Genomic DNA, 19,412 nt, shown 5'->3' with positions numbered 1-19,412 from the left:
GATGTACCGTGCACTATTCAGTGTCCCCTCGACGATCACCAGTGGTGTACGGCCAGTGTAGGAGATCGCTCCCCACACCATGATGCCGGGTGTTGGCCCTGTGTGCCTCGGTCGTATGCAGTCCTGATTGTGGCGCTCACCTGCACGGCGCCAAACACGCATACGACCATCATTGGCACCAAGGCAGAAGCGACTCTCATCGCTGAAGACGACACGTCTCCATTCGTCCCTCCATTCACGCCTGTCGCGACACCACTGGAGGCGGGCTGCACGATGTTGGGGCGTGAGCGGAAGACGGCCTAACGGTGTGCGGGACCGTGGCCCAGCTTCATGGAGACGGTTGTGAAGGATCCTCGCCGATACCCCAGGAGCAACAGTGTCCCTAATTTGCTGGGAAGTGGCGGTGCGGTCCACTATGGCACTGCGTAGGATCCTACGGTCTTGGCGTGCATCCGTGCGTCGCTGCGGTCCGGTCCCAGGACGACGGGCACGTGCACCTTCCGCCGACCACTGGCGACAACATCGATGTACTGTGGAGACCTCACGCCCCACGTGTTGAGCAATTCGGCGGTACGTCCACCCGGCCTCCCGCATGCCCACTATACGCCCTCGCTCAAAGTCCGTCAACTGCACATACGGTTCACGTCCACGCTGTCGCGGCATGCTACCAGTGTTAAAGGCTGCGATGGAGCTCCGTATGCCACGGCAAACTGGCTGACACTGACGGCGGCGGTGCACAAATGCTGCGCAGCTAGCGCCATTCGACGGCCAACACCGCGGTTCCTGGTGTGTCCGCTGTGCCATGCGTGTGATCATTGCTTGTACAGCCCTCTCGCAGTGTCCGGAGCAAGTATGGTGGGTCTGACACACCGGTGTCAATGTGTTCTTTTTTCTATTTCCAGGAGTGTACAACTAAAAGCCTCAGCAATTTTTTTTATTTTTTTATTTTATTTATTTATTTATTTATTTATTTTTTGGGGAGGGGGAGGAATTTTCTTTTCCGAGAGAAACAACGAATTCTTATAAAATAAAACTGATACGTTGTAGAATTCACGTTTCCTAAACTGGTTAGTGGGCGTGTCTTCGTTGTTGTATTTATCAACACACTTTATATTTTTGATATTACGTAAATGCACGTCAAGGGTGTATTCACAACAAGTCCTTTATTTCGATGAAACACATACAGCATATTTGACTCTCCATAATTCAAAGTTGTACACATCACATGTTTTGCAAAACATTTACATCAGTAAAAATATACACACATTGTTACGATAAACACTTTTCATAAACAATATCTAGACGGAAAGACATTCGTTACAGTTGAAACAGAGATCCATTGTTTTCGTTGATACCCGACTCCAACTTTCACGACTGGTCTAAAAATGGACGTCACTTGGAGAGAATGCGGCTTCTTTTCTTTTCAGATTTCAATTTGTTTCCCAAATAAACGTCACTTTTCTTCACTGCCCTGTATTGGTATTCTTTGAAGTTATCTTTGTTGTTCAGCCTTAAATTAAGTCAATTTCCTTACAGCTGTAGCAATAGAATTCTAAACAGGTGAGTGACTGCATCCTACACCACGTTATTAACAATTATATTCAATGCGTCCACTATATACGTAGTGAACATCGTCAGCAGTTCAACACCAGTTTCGAAGAGAACAGACCCAGTATGTTGACAACAATTCTCGTTCTTATGGCGATATTCTTTGGTCGTCACTTGTCGTCAAAAGTGTATGTGATGAAGTATTCTTTGTAATTATTGTCAAAAATGAGGCACATTCATGTTTGAAAAGTGTTATATCACGCAAGAATGTTATTCAAATAGTATTTGTCAATGGATAACATAGATAAATACCTACTGCTGGCCAGTTACCTTTACCTAACGCACGAGGCGTCTGTTCAAAACCGACTGGTTTGCCATGCAGTTCATCTACTTAGTTTGGCGCTACAGTCTGGAACCGCGCGATCGCTACGGTCGCAGGTTCGAATCCTGCCTCGGGCATGGATGTGTGTGTTGTCCTTAGGTTAGTTAGGTTTAAGTAGTTCTAAGTTCTAGGGGACTTATGACCTCAGCAGTTGAGTCCCATAGTGCTCAGAGCCATTTGAACCATCTACTTAGTTGATAGATACATACCGATTTGTTGCTTGAACTTAGAAACCAAAGTGAAGACATGGAGGAAACTGTGGTACTTTGTAATTTTGTCTAAAATGTGGAGATGGTTTGGTGATAAAAAGAATCCTACAGTAACATAAGCATAAAATATTCCGAGTGCCAGTTAAAATACAACACATAACAATGAATAGTGAGCAAATGTTTTCGCAACACTTAAAACTTCCAGAGACATGTTTTCTTTCATGCGGAAAAGCGTGTTTTGTTATAGAAATGGAAGCTCTGAAACCAAATGAACTAAGTAAAGTGCCACCTTAACATTGTCTGGAATAGCCAACTTTTAAGTGTCGGAGGTATATCTACAACTACGTTGACCACAGAAGAAGAACAATGAGATACAACATGGTCGTATTGTTATCATTTACATTATGTCAGTTACAGACGAAGACTGGTCGAAGCTATTATGTGCCGTACAACCAAAGCAGTTACGTATCTTGAAATAAGCGTCTTGCAGTAATACTCTAATGCAAAACCCATTTTTAGTTCAGCGTAGACTGTCAGAATTTTTCACCACATAGGACTAAATGGGCTTCTAAATATGAAATACACTTCGCCGACCATCTTCATCTGAAAATGGCCTCAGGTGGAAATAGGCCAACGATGTAAAACACATAGTAAATGAAGATTATCTGTACAAAAACACAATAACGAAAATATGAGAAAACTTCTGACAGCCTACGACGAACATAAACATTAGTTTCAGCATTCAGAAATTGCGTCGAAACTGTGGTCTCACATACGAAGAAACAATGAAATATATTTGGTGGATTGTAGCCGTCTTAGGCTGCAGAAGTCTGTTATGAAGTAAATAAGGAACAGGGGTGAGTGTGCACGAACTTCTATAGCATCAGTTGACTGAATCTTCATGTAACTCCGCTGTGTTTTGAGAGTTGCTATAGTGAAAGTTCACTACTTTTTTTCCTGGGTGTGAAAGAATGGGCACTGGTAAAATGCGGAATCTTACCTCCTGAGAAAGTGAGATTGCTCGAAAGGTAAAGAAGTCATCACGTTATATTTTCATGAAGTCGTGAACCACAGCTTTTATACATTTCAGAAACGTCACATTACCGCCTCGAGCTGCTGATAAAATACTTTACTTATGCAACCGTTTTCAGTCTTCTATCATCAGGCCACTATATACCAAATAAATTAACACATGAGTAACATTATAGGCTTAAACTGTCACTAATCTGTTAAGTGAAGTTATTGTTAACAACAATACACACGTAATGGAATGTCACGTACTCACATAAAAGTATACACAGCGTTAAGTTAGGCGAAGTATAAAATCGTTATCGCCAGGTGATGTAGAGCAGGGGTGATAAACAAAAAATAAAAGCACGCCACAACACTGTAATGTGACTCACAACTAAAACCACATTCACATTTGTAGGGAATCACCTGTTACCATACCACAATAAAAAATTTAAATTGACCGGTATTACACCTAACTGTCGCTTTAATGTGTCACATGAGATGCTAATATAACTATTTGTTCATGAAAGTGAGCGTGTTCGCTCTGTTACACAGTATACCTTGAGACATATCCACTAGACGTAATGTACGTTGTATGTCTGTAAGGCGTGTTCCATAAAAGTGACCGTACGATAAAAGCAGTGTACATATGAATGTCGCTATAACACTCTTCAAGCTGGTGTCTATGAGTACATGTAAGCCATTAATTCTACACATTTTGTTTTCTGTCACTGCAGCTATGATTGTAACATTGGCAAATTGCTACAGGACACGTGTAAGACTGCCACAACTACTTGTCGTAGCAGATGACACACAGTTTAGTAATCGTAAGATTCTAGTCATTGTCGATGAATGTAGACCTTTGTAAGCAACTTTGGCTCTACCAGTTAACGGTGATCAGCCGTTCAGTCACCTCTGTGTTGTATGCATCTATTCACAGCGTTAACGCCGATTACACTTTTAACATGGATGAGTACACTCCCTACTACAGTTTTTATAGTGTGAGCCATTACCATAGGACAAGAGGTAATTGTACGCATGTGACCGATTTATATCTCTATCGTATGTGGTTTCTATAATGAGTTAGATCATTGTGTCATGGTATACTTTCAATTTACATGTGTTATTCATGTTTTATTGTCTGGCGGTAGCCGGCCGTTGTGACTGAGCGGTTCTAGACGCTTCCGTCTGGAACCGTGCGACCGCTGCAGTCGCCGGTTCGAATCCTGCCTCGGGCATGGATGTATGTGATGTTCTTAGGTTAGTAAGGTTTAAGTAGTTCTCAGTTCTAGGGGACTAATGACCACAGGTGTTAAGTCCTGCCGGCCGCGGTGGTCTCGCGGTTCTAGGCGCGCAGTCCGGAACCGTGCGACTGCTACGGTCACAGGTTCGAATCCTGCCTCGGGCATGGATGTGTGTGATGTCCTTAGGTTAGGTAGTTTTAAGTAGTTCTTAGTTCCAGGGGACTGATAACCACAGCAGTTGAGTCCCATAGTGCTCAGAGCCATTTGAACCATTTTTTTGTTAAGTCCCATAGTGCTCAGAGCCATTTGAACCATTTTTTGTCTGGCGATAACGATTTTGTATTTCGCCTAAAGGATGCTGTGAATACTTTTATGTGAGCATGTGACATTCCATTACGTACGTGTTGTCAACATTTATATTAGTTAACAGATTCGTGAAAATGAAAGGACTCAATTTCAGAGAAGTTGCTGGCCTCATACATGTACGATTTTATGTATAGAGGCTGCAGCAGCGAGTGAAAATCTGTACTAAGGCCGAAAATCAAACCCGGGTCTCCTGAAACCCAGGTGCAGTGATGGTACAAATGAAGTGACACATTTCATTTGCGTAAGTACCTGCACCAGGGATGTCAGGCTGGATCCCCCATTTACGTTCGATACTATTCCAAAAAGGATAGCCTCGGTGATGCTATTCGTGAGTAATGGCGAACGTAAAGTAGACTGGGGCGGCAGTGAGAATTTGGATCGAAGAGGGAGGCGTGTCAGGATAATCCGTCCAGGTGTCTGAACTGCTGCGCCAGGGTGGCTCAGTGACCTACACACCTACCTAGTAAGGCGGAGACGTGGGTTCTATCCCTTACCTACGCACAAATTTACACTTTCCGCTTCAATCTACATACACAAAAAGGTTCGTGACAGTTCAAGTCTTAAATGTTACATATGTCTCACTTGATTTGCTGTACAGGAACATGAGGATGGTGAGATGAATGAAACTGATTGTATATCTAAAGAATTTACCAGCAAACCGAGGTGGTAATATGACATCTTTCAAATGGGCACTACAACTTGACACGTGTCTTCGAAATGCGACTTTACACACAGAATTATGGGTGTGCCAGTATCGACACAAATTGGCTCACGTAAGTCTTCCGCCGCTACAGATGCTGGTTCCTGACAGACATGTTCTACAGACGGTTGGGTAACCCTCGTGCGTGATGACGTAACATTTCAGTGGACACAGGTGTGCTAAACGCAGCTCTCCTGCTGGCCAGACATGAGTGGCGTGCGGACCGTCACCACCTCGGGGTGAATGTGCTCCAGCAGGGGCAGGCTGTGCGGCGGAGACGCCGTCCTCTGAAGACTCGCTGGTGGTGGCGATCTCGGGGACAGCGCCGACAGCGCCGACGTCGACGCCGACACGTGGTCTATCTGTGCGTAGATGACAGGTTCGTGGCGCCGCCACGGGCGCGCCGCGGGCTCCGCTTCGGCTGGCGGCAGGCGCAGCTCGGCGTACGTCACTTCCGGCTGCTCGTCCGCCTGCCGTCGACAGCCCTTCGACGGCCGCCGCAAAGTGGTCTGCAACCGCAAAAGTCGTTACGTCAGCCCATATGTGGCTGCCGGCGATGACGACGCCACTGGACCATTTGAAAGTCAATGCATCTCCTGCGTTGCAAGTGGACATACTTCCGGCCCGTGAAACGCAAATTGCAGTACGAGCACAAATGGCTCTGAGCACTATGGGACTCAACTGCTGTGGTCATAAGTCTACGAGCACAAGCAAGAATCTTACACGGTATTGCACGGAAAGTACAAAACATTTACGTGAGCAATATCGTAATAAAAGTATCGTACTCATGGAAGCATCCAAAGAAAAGTATCAAAAATCAAATGGTTCAGAGGTCTCTGAGCATTATGGGACTTAACATCTGAAGTCATTAGTCCCCTAGAACTTAGAACTACTTAAACCTAAGTAACCAAAGGACACCACACACATCTACGCCCAAGGCAGGATTCGAACCTGCGACCGTAGCGGTCACGCGGTTCAGAAAAGTATCGATGCCCAGAAATATCGACACTAGTCACAGATAATCACATCTATTAAAATATGAAATGGTCTATTCACTGTCTCATTATCTTGTTAAGTAAATTACTTTACCTTACTGTTGTGTTGGACTGTTGTTTATATAATTTGTTTTTTCATGTTTCAAATTTCTCCTGAAGACATCAATTTTTTAAGTAGATTTTACACTAATCTTGCGAAGTTCTACCTTTATTAGGCGCCTTTCTGTCAGCTGATTCATAAATATTTTTACATAAATTGGTGTAAACTTCAGTAAAAAACCAAAAATAATTTGATTCATGGATATAGGAGATTTCAAATGAACGAAAGGGAACGAAACATCGCTAACGTTGGCGAAGTGTAGCAAACGTTTCAGAAGCCACAATCTGACAGTCAGACACCGCTTGTTAAATGGCTGTAATGGCGGTATTAGCATGTTCAAGTAGTAGAGCTACCTATGCACCACCCCAAGTAGGTCACCCCAAGTGGGCAACAAGGGCACCACCCCAAGTGAGTCACCCCAAAGTACCGGTTTCCAAGATGGCGGCCATGACGCAAGTACGTGACGTCACGTGACGTCAGCTGATGATGCTATTGACATCATTCAAGATGTCGGTAAGAAAGGTCAATTGGACTACCTGAACTAACCTGGTAATAAGACACACATGCAGTTGGACGACAACATGAGATATCGCAACGCTTCGGTAAATCAGCCTCTTGTGGCGGTAACACGAACCTAATGGTGTAGATAATAAATTTAAATAAATTATATTCAACTGAATTGAAACACCATACTAACCCCCATTAGCTCTTGGAGTCAATTTCGTGAACACACTTGGTGGTTGTAATGGTTCTAATTGTTTAAATAAAGACTTATGTCCAGTGCATGTAATACAGCTATTGATATCTCAGCCTATTGTGGTGGTAACAGGAAACTAATGCTGTAGGTAGATAATAAAAATAAATTTAAACAAATTTATACCAATTTAAACAAATTATATTCGAACTGAATGTAAGGTCTTAGAGCAAAATTCGAAATACAAATAGGATGGGCGAACATGATTGATGATTGTAGTGCTTATAATTGTTTAAGTAAAGACATATGTCCAGTTCCCAGTAAGAGGTGAGTGAGGTTAGTGAAGGTAGTTCAACTACCCTTTCTTTCCCGCCATTTTATTATCTTACTAGAGGTAGACAAATTGACCTATCAGCCTTCCAATGCCGGGATGGTTCCTCTGAAAGGGCACGGCCGACTTCCTTCCCCATCCTTCCCTAATCCGATGAGACCGATGACCTCGCTGTCTGGTCTGCTTCCCCAAACAACCAACCAACCACCCTTCCAAAATTCAAACTTCCCGCCAGTTCCTAGGACGATGTGACTTGGGTTAGTGGAGGTAGTCCAATTAACCTATCTTACCGCCATATTGAATGACGTCAATCGCATCATCAGCTGACGTCACGTGACGTCACGTACTTGCGTTACGGCCGCCGTCTTGGATAACAATACTTTGGGGTGACCCACTTCGGATGGTGTCCTTGTTGCCCTACCTTGCGTGACCTACTTGGGGTGGTAGAAATGAGACATGCGCTCAGAGTTTTCGTAAATAGTACATAGATATCGGCGATCATGAACCATGTGGAGAGCACACGGGTTTCTTTTAATCTAGTGGTAGTCTGAGGCACTCCGCGCAATATTCTTCAGACGATACGCTGATAGCGAAATCAGACCACGGTTAGGGTAAACAACTTAGACTGTCAAAATTTCAGTAATAAACTGTAGAAGTATTCTTAACAAAGTTCCCGAATTTACTGCCTTCCAGGAAAGTTACCGCGCTCAAATTATTCTTGGGACCGGATGTTGGCAGAAACCGGAAGTAGAAAACACTGAAATATTTAGCGAATCATGGAACGTATATTGGAAAGACAGATTTGACGCCATGTGAGGGAGAGTGTTCACTGCATTTGACGAAATTATTGTCTGTATGGAAGTCGGTGTTCAGTGTGACAGTGAAGTTTTCTGGCGCCTATAACGGGTTTAGGTGAAACCAGTTTAATTATTGGATGTTTTTACTGGACAACTGATTCCACTATGACACTTTTAGAGTCAGAATAGTTCTTCTGGGTTTGGGACCGCATAGTCAACTATAAAATTCCAACCTTTCGACGACTATTGCAAGACGCCTTACTCAGAGTGTATTGCTAACTACTGCCTGTGACAATGGCTGCAGAAGCCTACGGTTACAGTTTTAGGGTCATTCAAAGAAAGTCTACGGTGCTACGGTGGGTAGCACCTGGATGATGCATTACTAGTTAGAGACGACTATAACCTACGGAGTGTAGAGTGGGACGTCTATGGATTCGTTGCAGCGAATACGGACAGACAATGTTTTGGAACACGTTTTCCGAAAATTGTTTCGAGCAGCTATTTCGACAGCCCAAATTCAATAGAAGTGCTTTAGACAGTGTAACTACAAACAGGCCTGACCTTGTTGCCGGCGTCGATGTAGCGAGATGTCGTAATGTTCATGATGCCATCATAGCGAAGTTAATAAATAGTTACGGAGGTTAGGAGAGTGTTTCTACTCGAAAGATCAGACAGGCAGTTGCTAGCGAAGCGAAGAACTGACATCATACAGTTCCAGTATGATAGACTTAGATGAATAGTGGGAAAAGTTTATACGGATTGTAAATCGTGCTTTGCAGGAGTATGTGATCAGTAACTGGACTAAGGACAGAAAAGATCCATCATGGCTTAACAACGAAATTTCAGAAATTCTGAGGAAGCGGAGGCTGTTCAACTCTTCGTTCAAAAGGGAACGCGCAAATGACGTAGGAAAAGGTTTCTAGAGATTCGTGAGTCTATTAAAAAGATATTTGTTCGAAGCATACAACAACATATAAAGCCATACCTTAGCAAAAGGTCTGCCCGAGAATCTTAAATGGTGTGTAAAACGGTAATAAAAAGTTCCTAGTAACGGTCAGATCGATAACTAATATAGAACACTGATATGGGCGAAAGTATCAATTAAGAAGAATCGAGAAAAAAATATCAATATCGAATCGTAAGTACGCTATATCAAGAAGCATCCGTACTTTTTATATGCCCCCAGCCTTAACTAACGGTTATACAGCAAAGAACATAATTAACTCGTATAAGTCCTAGACGAATAGGGTATATGACAAACGCGAAAACCATAAAAAAGTATTCGTTGCATTTATTTACAGAGACTGCTCGTTCGTTATCTAAAAGTAAAACGTGGCCTATCTTCCGACAACTTTCATAAGATATACGATAGAAAGATATCTACATCTACATCCATACTCCGCAAGCCAGCTGACGGTGTGTGGCGGAGGGTACCCTGAGTACCTATATCGGTTCTCCCTTCTATTCCAGTCTCGTATCGTTCGTGGATTATAGAGTGCGTAGAATAAGCTGTGGAGTTTGTCCGCAAAATAACATAGGCGAAACGGGCACAATCTCTGAGGTTGACTTTTGAGAACGCAGTAACGTCAGTGGTAATCAAACAGCATTTGGTTCTGATCTTCAAATATGTAAATACAACGTGAGACACTTCGATCAACAGATACACCTATAGAGTTTGGAGTTTTTACTGATTCAAAAAGTACCGGCGATATTTGTTAAATGAACTAAGTGATTGCTGAAATGAACACGTTTTCGTTGTGCCTTCCTTTCCGTTACGATGCCCCCTCTCCCTTTTGCTTGATTTCTCCTTTGTTGGGAATCCTTTTTCCTCCAGCTCGTGTTGGTGTAATATTAATTTGAATTACCACTTGTTTAAGGCTAGCTGTTTAGTATCAAATACGAGTGCCAGCTGCTAGTTTGCCATTCACGGTTCGACTCCACACGCAGGTGATACCTAACCCACTTCAACTGAACTTCCAGCTTATTTACACCAGTAGGTAAATTTTCACTTTGGATGGCTTTTTTCCAATTTAAATTTTATATTATGATCATCCTAAGTTCCAGTTCTAATAACTCTACTTTCAAAGGAGGCAGGTGCTAGTATTACCGAACTACCAGTTTCATGAGTCGTGGTTGCATAACACTAAAACAAATTCTTTACAGAAGACTGAAAAAAACTATTACAATGTGATCTAGGGGAAGATAAGTTTTTATTCCGGAGAATTGTAGGAACACTCGAGGGAATACTGACCCTACGACTTCGCTTAGAAGATAGGTCAGGGAAAAGCAAACCTACTTTTATAGTATTTGCAAACAGAGAACGCTTTTGACAATGTTCCCTACAATACTCTCTTTGAAATTCTGAAGGTATTAGGGATAACATACAAGGAGTGAAAGGCTTTTTACAACTCGATTAGAAACCAGAGGACAGTTATAAAAGTCGAGAAAGCATGAAAAGGAAGCAAGGGCCGAGAAGCGTGTCAGACAGGGTTGCGGCGTTGGCTTGATGTTATTCAGTCTGTAGACTCAGAAAGCAGTAAAGGAAGCCGAAGAAAAGTTGGGAGTTCGGAGTCGGTATTAAAATCCAGGGAGCAGAAATAAAAACTTTGAGGTTTGTCAATGACATTGTAATTCTGTCAGAGATGTCAAAGGGCTTGGAAGAGAAATTGAATGGAATAGACAATGTTGTGAAAGGAGGATATGAGATGAATAGCAACAAAAGCAAACAACGGTAATACAATGAAGTCGAATTAAATCAGGTGACGCTGAGGCAATTAGATTGGGAAACGAGACACTTAAAGTAGTAAATGAGTTTTGCTATTTAGGCAGCAAAATAGCTGATGATGGCCGAGGTAGAGAGGATATAAAATGTAGACTCGCAACGGTAAAAACAGCGCTTCTGAAGAAGAGAAATTTGTTAATACTGAACACAGGTTTAAGAATCAGGGAGTCTTTTCTGAAAGTATTTTAAGTGTGGAAGTGAACCGAGGACGATAAACAGTTTGGAAAAGAAGAGAATAGAATATTTTCATATGTTGTGCTACAGAAGAATGCTGAAGATTAGATGGGTGGATCACATAACTGATGAGGAGGTACCGAAGGTAACTGAGGAGAAAAGAAATTTCTGGCACAATTCGACTAGACGAAGGAATCGGTTGATAGGATACATTCTGAGACATCAATAGATCACAAGTTTAGTACTGAAGGGACGTTGGAGGTAAAAATCGTAGATGGAGGCAAAGGGATGAATACGGTAAGCAGATTCAGTAGGATGTAGGCAGCAGTAGTTATTTGCAGATGACGAGGGATGCACAAGATAGAGCTGAATGGAGAGATGCATCACACCAATCTTCAGACTCAAGACAGATACAACATAAGTCTAAATATTAAATTTGTTCTTCAGAAGTTCATATAATAGTACCATTAACATGTAAGGATTGTAAATTTGAATGTTATGCCTTGTATACGTATCCAGTGAAGTGGGAAATTCTGCAGAAATTCATACAAATTAACCGTACGGGAAATAGTGTTAGTGGCACGTAACAGACATGCTCAAGCGTTCCTCACTTCACAAGACTTGCTGCGTTGCCGAACAGGTCCAGTTACTATCTGACCCGCGAAATTGTAACACACTGATCCCAAATCTTGTGAGTATTCTCTATTCCGCTCTCAAGAACCAGTCGCGGAGTGCCCCAAGGAAATCATAGCAGGCACGGTGCAGTTCTTTCAACAAGTGGGTCCACATTGGGTATTTTCAGTAATGGATAACACAGTTGTTACTTGCTTTTCCTACGAGCAGGATAAGCAAGGGAGTACGCAAAGGATAGAATTGAAGGGGCAGGGACTGTTAATTAACAGCACACAGTGTGACATTTCAGCGTCAACTATCCTTTTACCAGCCATGATTACTGGAGCTACAATCATGAACATAACACGCACATTAATCTATGTACCCGACCAACTGGTGTAATTCGTCAAAAAAAGGAAATTTCACTCTTTTGAATAGCACATTAGGCCCGACTTTGCTCGCCTCTTTGGACCGGATGCTAGCAGCTCAGGATTGATGTATATCTGTGGAACATCTTTTTCAACAAGTGCATGAGTTCTATAATGAGCATAAGAAACGCTTACACCTGTATTTTTATCTTTGTCATAGAATCAGTGTACTATAGGCTCAAGAGGAAGATAGCCCAAACCCCGCCCATTCCTACCTTTAACCTAAGGGTCCAGAGAAAATCACTGAACATTTGTGTGGCACGGCAGCAGAACACTGAGTACTGTTTATGAACCATGATTAGACTGAAGATACAAGTGATGAAACACAGTGTAAATAGTGAATCAATCGCATTTTGTGGTGTTTATGAAGTGAACTGTAGTTGTTTTGGCTTTTTTGTTGAATTTGGGGACGAATTCTTTTCGTACGTGGGAGGAATTGTAAAGAACAAAGGGTTATTGTTAGGAAATATGATGCGAAATTGTGATTTAGTGTGTTTCAGTGTGCGATGCGCCAGCCTTATGGCAGATGGCGGACGAAGGCTGGCCGGTGCGTTATGCAGGTGACACAGTTTTTCAACGAGCGTCGGTATGTGTGTACGCTTTCGGCGGCTATCAACAGCCAGAACGCAGAATTAGCAGAATTACGCAGGCGCGGGCCGTGTGGGGCGCAGTTGCGTTAGCCAACTCATCGAGAACTTTCTAATAAACACGGCACCGCATAACCAGTGGATACAGCAGCGGTATGCACTACACTCCTGGAAATGGAAAAAAGAACACATTGACACCGGTGTGTCAGACCCACCATACTTGCTCCGGACACTGCGAGAGGGCTGTACAAGCAATGATCACACGCACGGCACAGCGGGCACACCAGGAACCGCGGTGTTGGCCGTCGAATGGCGCTAGCTGCGCAGCATTTGTGCACCGCCGCCGTCAGTGTCAGCCAGTTTGCCGTGGCATACGGAGCTCCATCGCAGTCTTTAACACTGGTAGCATGCCGCGACAGCGTGGACGTGAACCGTATGTGCAGTTGACGGACTTTGAGCGAGGGCGTATAGTGGGCATGCGGGAGGCCGGGTGGACGTACCGCCGAATTGCTCAACACGTGGGGCGTGAGGTCTCCACAGTACATCGATGTTGTCGCCAGTGGTCGGCGGAAGGTGCACGTGCCCGTCGACCTGGGACCGGACCGCAGCGACGCACGGATGCACGCCAAGACCGTAGGATCCTACGCAGTGCCGTAGGGGACCGCACCGCCACTTCTCAGCAAATTAGGGACACTGTTGCTCCTGGGGTATCGGCGAGGACCATTCGCAACCGTCTCCATGAAGCTGGGCTACGGTCCCGCACACCGTTAGGCCGTCTTCCGCTCACGCCCCAACATCGTGCAGCCCGCCTCCAGTGGTGTCGCGACAGGCGTGAATGGAGGGACGAATGGAGACGTGTCGTCTTCAGCGATGAGAGTCGCTTCTGCCTTGGTGCCAATGATGGTCGTATGCGTGTTTGGCGCCGTGCAGGTGAGCGCCACAATCAGGACTGCATACGACCGAGGCACACAGGGCCAACACCCGGCATCATGGTGTGGGGAGCGATCTCCTACACTGGCCGTACACCACTGGTGATCGTCGAGGGGACACTGAATAGTGCACGGTACATCCAAACAGTCATCGAACCCATCGTTCTACCATTCCTAGACCGGCAAGGGAACTTGCTGTTCCAACAGGACAATGCACGTCCGCATGTATCCCGTGCCACCCAACGTGCTCTAGAAGGTGTAAGTCAACTACCCTGGCCAGCAAGATCTCCGGATCTGTCCCCCATTGAGCATGTTTGGGACTGGATGAAGCGTCGTCTCACGCGGTCTGCACGTCCAGCACGAACGCTGGTCCAACTGAGGCGTCAGGTGGAAATGGCATGGCAAGCCGTTCCACAGGACTACATCCAGCATCTCTACGATCGTCTCCATGGGCGAATAACAGCCTACATTGCTGCGAAAGGTGGATATACACTGTAGTAGTGCCGACATTGTGCATGCTCTGTTGCCTGTGTCTATGTGCCTGTGGTTCTGTCAGTGTGATCATGTGATGTATCTGACCCCAGGAATGTGTCAATAAAGTTTCCCCTTCCTGGGACAATGAATTCACGGTGTTCTTATTTCAATTTCCAGGAGTGTATTTAAGTGCATCAGAGGTGGGCGTTGGCATCGGTTCGACCGACTGGGCTGCACCGGCAACTCCCGGCGTAGTCACGAGCCACAGCATCTGGAGGAGGCGCGCTAGGCCAGGCCTCGTGCTGCTGACCTCCTACTGCCTGCACAGCTGCTGACCAAGCGCGGCGTCGCGTTCCCCGGGGCTGCACGCATCAGCACGTCTCCACCACGACACGAGTGTTGGGACTGAGCTACCAGAAAATGTATTGGAAGAACCAACAACAAAGAGGAAGATTGCTAAAAACAGCCACCTTCTTCTAACCAGCCACACCCTACAACCCTGACCACGTCACCCGCTCTGGTCATCCTATTACAAAACGGAGTAAAGACGTGATAATCCCATGGCGAGGGATCAGATGACATTTCATCCCAGGCCTAAAGGCAAGAAAAAACTTGACCGAGTAGGGTGGGGAGAAAGATAACAACAAAGACAGTGTTTCCCTCAAGCCTGACAATGTTGTTTTCACATATAAATGTTCATTGAAATACTTAAAGTGTGTAACTTACACAAAACATTTGAGAAAATAGACCAGTCCTACGATAGTATCTAAAATACCTGTCCAAATACGTAAAGGTGTTTGCTTATGGAACATGTCTTACTTAAGGGTGTGTTACCAATGGCACAAAGACTGAACTATAAGCACCTAACGTTTATAAATCTTTTGCAATTATGATTCACCTCACCAGTCACCATTTCAGGACGGATTAAGAAAATGCATCATGATATATACTAGAAAAATGTAACTGACATTATTACGTGTCAAAAATAGCTGCTTTTAATTGATTTGATACTGAACATACATGAGGTTACGGTCCACTGGCGACGCACATACTTTTGGTATATTTTACAACACTTCAACACACCTAACCGTACTAAACGTCGTGCGTTTTGATGAGTTAGTTAATGTAATAAATCAATTGAAGTACGTTTCATATGCGAGGAGAAGTTCGTGATATGTCGAATATATAGTGAGAGCACATAGCATTGTCACACCACACAACAATGTTAAAGATAATAATCCATGATACTTCCACACAGAGATGAATGTTCGATGCCCAGAAAACACGATCTTTGCCCCAAAATAACATTATATATCAAATACATAAAAATACTGAGTACATAACACATGTAGGTTTGCTTATCAAAATACGAAAGTTTGATTACAGGCTTCTGAGTGTGAATGATGGTGTAATCTCAAATAAAAATAAAGTTATTTATCAAAATATGTAAGATTTCGAGTATAAAACATATGTACCATAGCTGTTGTAACATAATTATTCTGTACCATTGAAGAATATGCACTACTGATAAACTGCACTAATGATCTAACCTACAGATACATAATGATTTGTTCAGGAACAATGCAAGACACAAATAGATCCTACTGCTGACATATGACTTAAGGTGCAGTTGTGAATGATAATAGTTTCACCTTTGTCCCAAAGTAATTATGCTTTCAATTACTAAAAATTATATGACACTATACTGAATAGCAGTGATACTCATTTGTATATTTAGGAAATTAAGGTTTCAATGATTTTGACAATACTGTCAACTAATTTTCGAAGTAACTCAAAAATTATAATGCGCCACTATTTTGGTTTTAATTTTATCTGCCAGTAAAAAAAAATGTTTATCACCTTTTGCTAATATGTTATGTTATACTATGATACAGAAAAACTCATAACGCTAAGCACAGAGGGCAATAATGTGTGACAGAAACAAATAAGCATTCAAAATAGAAATAATACTCTAACTTTGTAACCTGTCAGTAAGTGACAGTAACTGGATCTTGAAACTAAATTCTAGCACAAGAAGCTGACAATGTACACATGTTCGCTGCTAGAGCTTAAAACTCTACTGTAAAACCCGTATGTGGGTGCAGTGGTTCTGTTACTGAAGGTTAAGACAGTATTGTAACACTAGTAGTTGACACTACTATGCACAGTGGATATAAGCAGTAGATCTTAAAATTGTATTGTAACACCAGCAGCTGACAGCGTATTTGCAGTAGGTACCAGGTACTGGATCTTAAAACTACATAGTAGTACCAAATGCAGAGAGTGTATGTACCATAACTTGCAGCACATGACTGCTACTGGGTAAAGAATTGTTTTCTCAGTTACAGATTAAACAAATGACCCATAAATCACGAGTTTATAGCTGAACTGTAAGATATAGTACCAGTCATCAGCATGTTACAGAGAGATTCTAAAAAATTCCCCCTCATACCTTTACATTACCATTGTGACATAAATTGTAGCAAATGGGAGTATGAAAGTCTTATTATTCACGACACAGTGACTACGATTACACTGACTGCATGGTTGATAATGAAGTTTGGCAATGATGGTCAGTTGACATGTGGTGACTACCATTACCATCAAACACCATTGGAGCAAGGTCACAAGGTAAGTGTCAGCACCCCAAATAGAGTTGCAGTAATGATGATCAGTTGACAATGTGCCTACCATTAGTCCAGATTTATTGCAGCTCAGTGATGGCCAGTTGACATGGTGACTGTATATAGTGACTACCACTATCTAAAGCTCACATTCACAAAAATGACAGTCCATGTAAGCTACTGGATCTCAAACAGCATTGTAACACATTGTATGTGTCATAACTTAATAGAATGTGACAGCAACTTCATTTACCTTATTTTGTTATCAGTTACAGATAAGCATCAAATGAAATTGTAGCAAACTGCTCCACACATTTCCATGTTACAACTAAATTGTGAAAGTTGCCCTATACATCGCTATGAATTTTAACAAATTTTGCTGTATGTTACTACTGTTGCACAAAATTGTAGAAAGTTGTTACAAACTGCCGCACATGTTACAGCAAAGCTGAAACAAACTTTCCCACATGTCTTCATGTTACAGCAAAATTGCAACAAATTGCTCTATATGTTCCCTACTAAACAAATTGAGACTTGGTTTACAAGTTGTGACTTGTTCCAGGAACTAAAAGAGATTAGTAAGCAAGTTGAGAGTTGTCAGTCCTAGCAAGAGTTCTCAGTTCTAGCAAGTCAAGAAATTTTCCAACAAGAAAAAGATTAATTTCATAATGTCACATGAGCAGGTCATTAGCCGTGGCAGCTATTATACTAATGATGAAAACGAAAGAACTGAATTTAGTGCAGTATTATATTGGCCACTAGAACAAAACAGGTGACCAGCATGCAACTGCAAATTTGTATTGTGGTATCATACAGTCTAGATCAATGACCTGCATGTGACATCATGCTTAAGACATGGTAACAGTTACATCATGGAAAGGGCATCAATCAACATATGAGGCGTCATGAATCTGACTAAGCTCTCCGTTTATTGGAACAAGTTTTGAGTTACTGGCAGCAACAAGTGTAGCTTACTGGTTAGTTTCTTTTTCTTGCTGGAACGCATCACAACTTGCAGGAACAGATCGCAACTTGCTTATTCAGTAGCGTCTGTTAATTTGTGGGAGTTCCATGCAAAAATGGTGATGTGTACACCTACTTGCCAAAATTTCATTTTGCAATGGTGATATGTAGCACCTTTGTTACAATTTCATTTGAGTCTTAGTATAATATTTGAGCTACAGTAGCTGACATGTACTGTGAGGTTATGGAACTTGTGCTGTGAGTTCAGGGTGTTAGAACTCAGTTCTAAGTAGCTAACACCCACTGTCGGGTTAAAGCAGAACACACTATAAGGTTTGGTGTTTGAGTGCTTTTTTGAGATCAGGTTACAGTACATACACTGCCAGCTTCTGATTTTACAATACAGGCTTAAGCTCCTGTAGTTCATAAACGTTGTAAAAGCACCTACATTATCTGTCTCTAGTTTTACAATCCTATTTGATATGCAGCTGACCTCCAGTGTCCCGTTTCTGGTATATATACCATTAACATGCATTCATTGTAATGGCATTGTCTGTTAAGGTGGTAATTACATAGACCTTGTCAGCTGACCATCTTTGCCCTCATTGTTTTTGCAGGTAATGATACTCACCATAAATCAACTTACCATCAATGAACCGCAGAAGTATAAACTATAAATGCAAAGTAATACTAGCTGTTATATGTCAAACTGTCCATCCTGACCCAGTATCGTGCAATTTCGTGTAACAATGGTCTGTTACTGGGTTTAAATTCGCTAAAATTTTGATGTATCATAGAAATTTATATGGAAATTTGTCACAGATGTGTTGTAACAGGGGCAATTTGTTAAAATTCTGTTAAAAAAATTTACAAGAATGCAGCTGGGTGACAACTTGGAGAACCACTAATATTTTGATAGGTACACACCCTAGCGTTTTCAAGACACAAATGCAGCAATAAAATGCTGTACAAAGGAATTGAAAACCTCAGTATGCAGAGTATATCCCGAAAGATAATACACACACACACTGTAAACACAAGCGACCTCACATAATCAAAGATGACTGATATCAGAAGTTATCAACAGTGAACATTAATAACCAGTGGGTCAAGTAGCATTAACTCTGTACCTCTAGTTTTCGAAAAGAAAGAGAGGACGATTATATGCAGAACTGAAGAAAACACCTCCATCTCTGTTTATGAATACGTGAGGCAATACCGACCCTACGACTTATCTTAGAAGCTAGATTAAGGAAAGGCAAAGCTACGTTTCTAGCATTTGTGGACTTAGAGAAAGCTTTGGACAATGTTGACTGGAATACTCTCTTTCAGATTCTAAAAATGGCAGGGGTAAAATATAGGGAGCGAAAGGCTATTTACAATTTGTATAGAAACCAAATGGTAGTTATAAGAGTTGAGGGGCATGAAAGGGAAGTAGTGGTTGGGAAGGGAGTGAGACAGG

The sequence above is a fragment of the Schistocerca nitens genome, chromosome 5, assembly GCF_023898315.1.
Source record: "Schistocerca nitens isolate TAMUIC-IGC-003100 chromosome 5, iqSchNite1.1, whole genome shotgun sequence".
NCBI lineage: Eukaryota > Metazoa > Arthropoda > Insecta > Orthoptera > Acrididae > Schistocerca > Schistocerca nitens.
The sequence above is the reverse complement of the archived record's forward strand: the minus strand, read 5'-3'. Positions refer to the sequence as shown.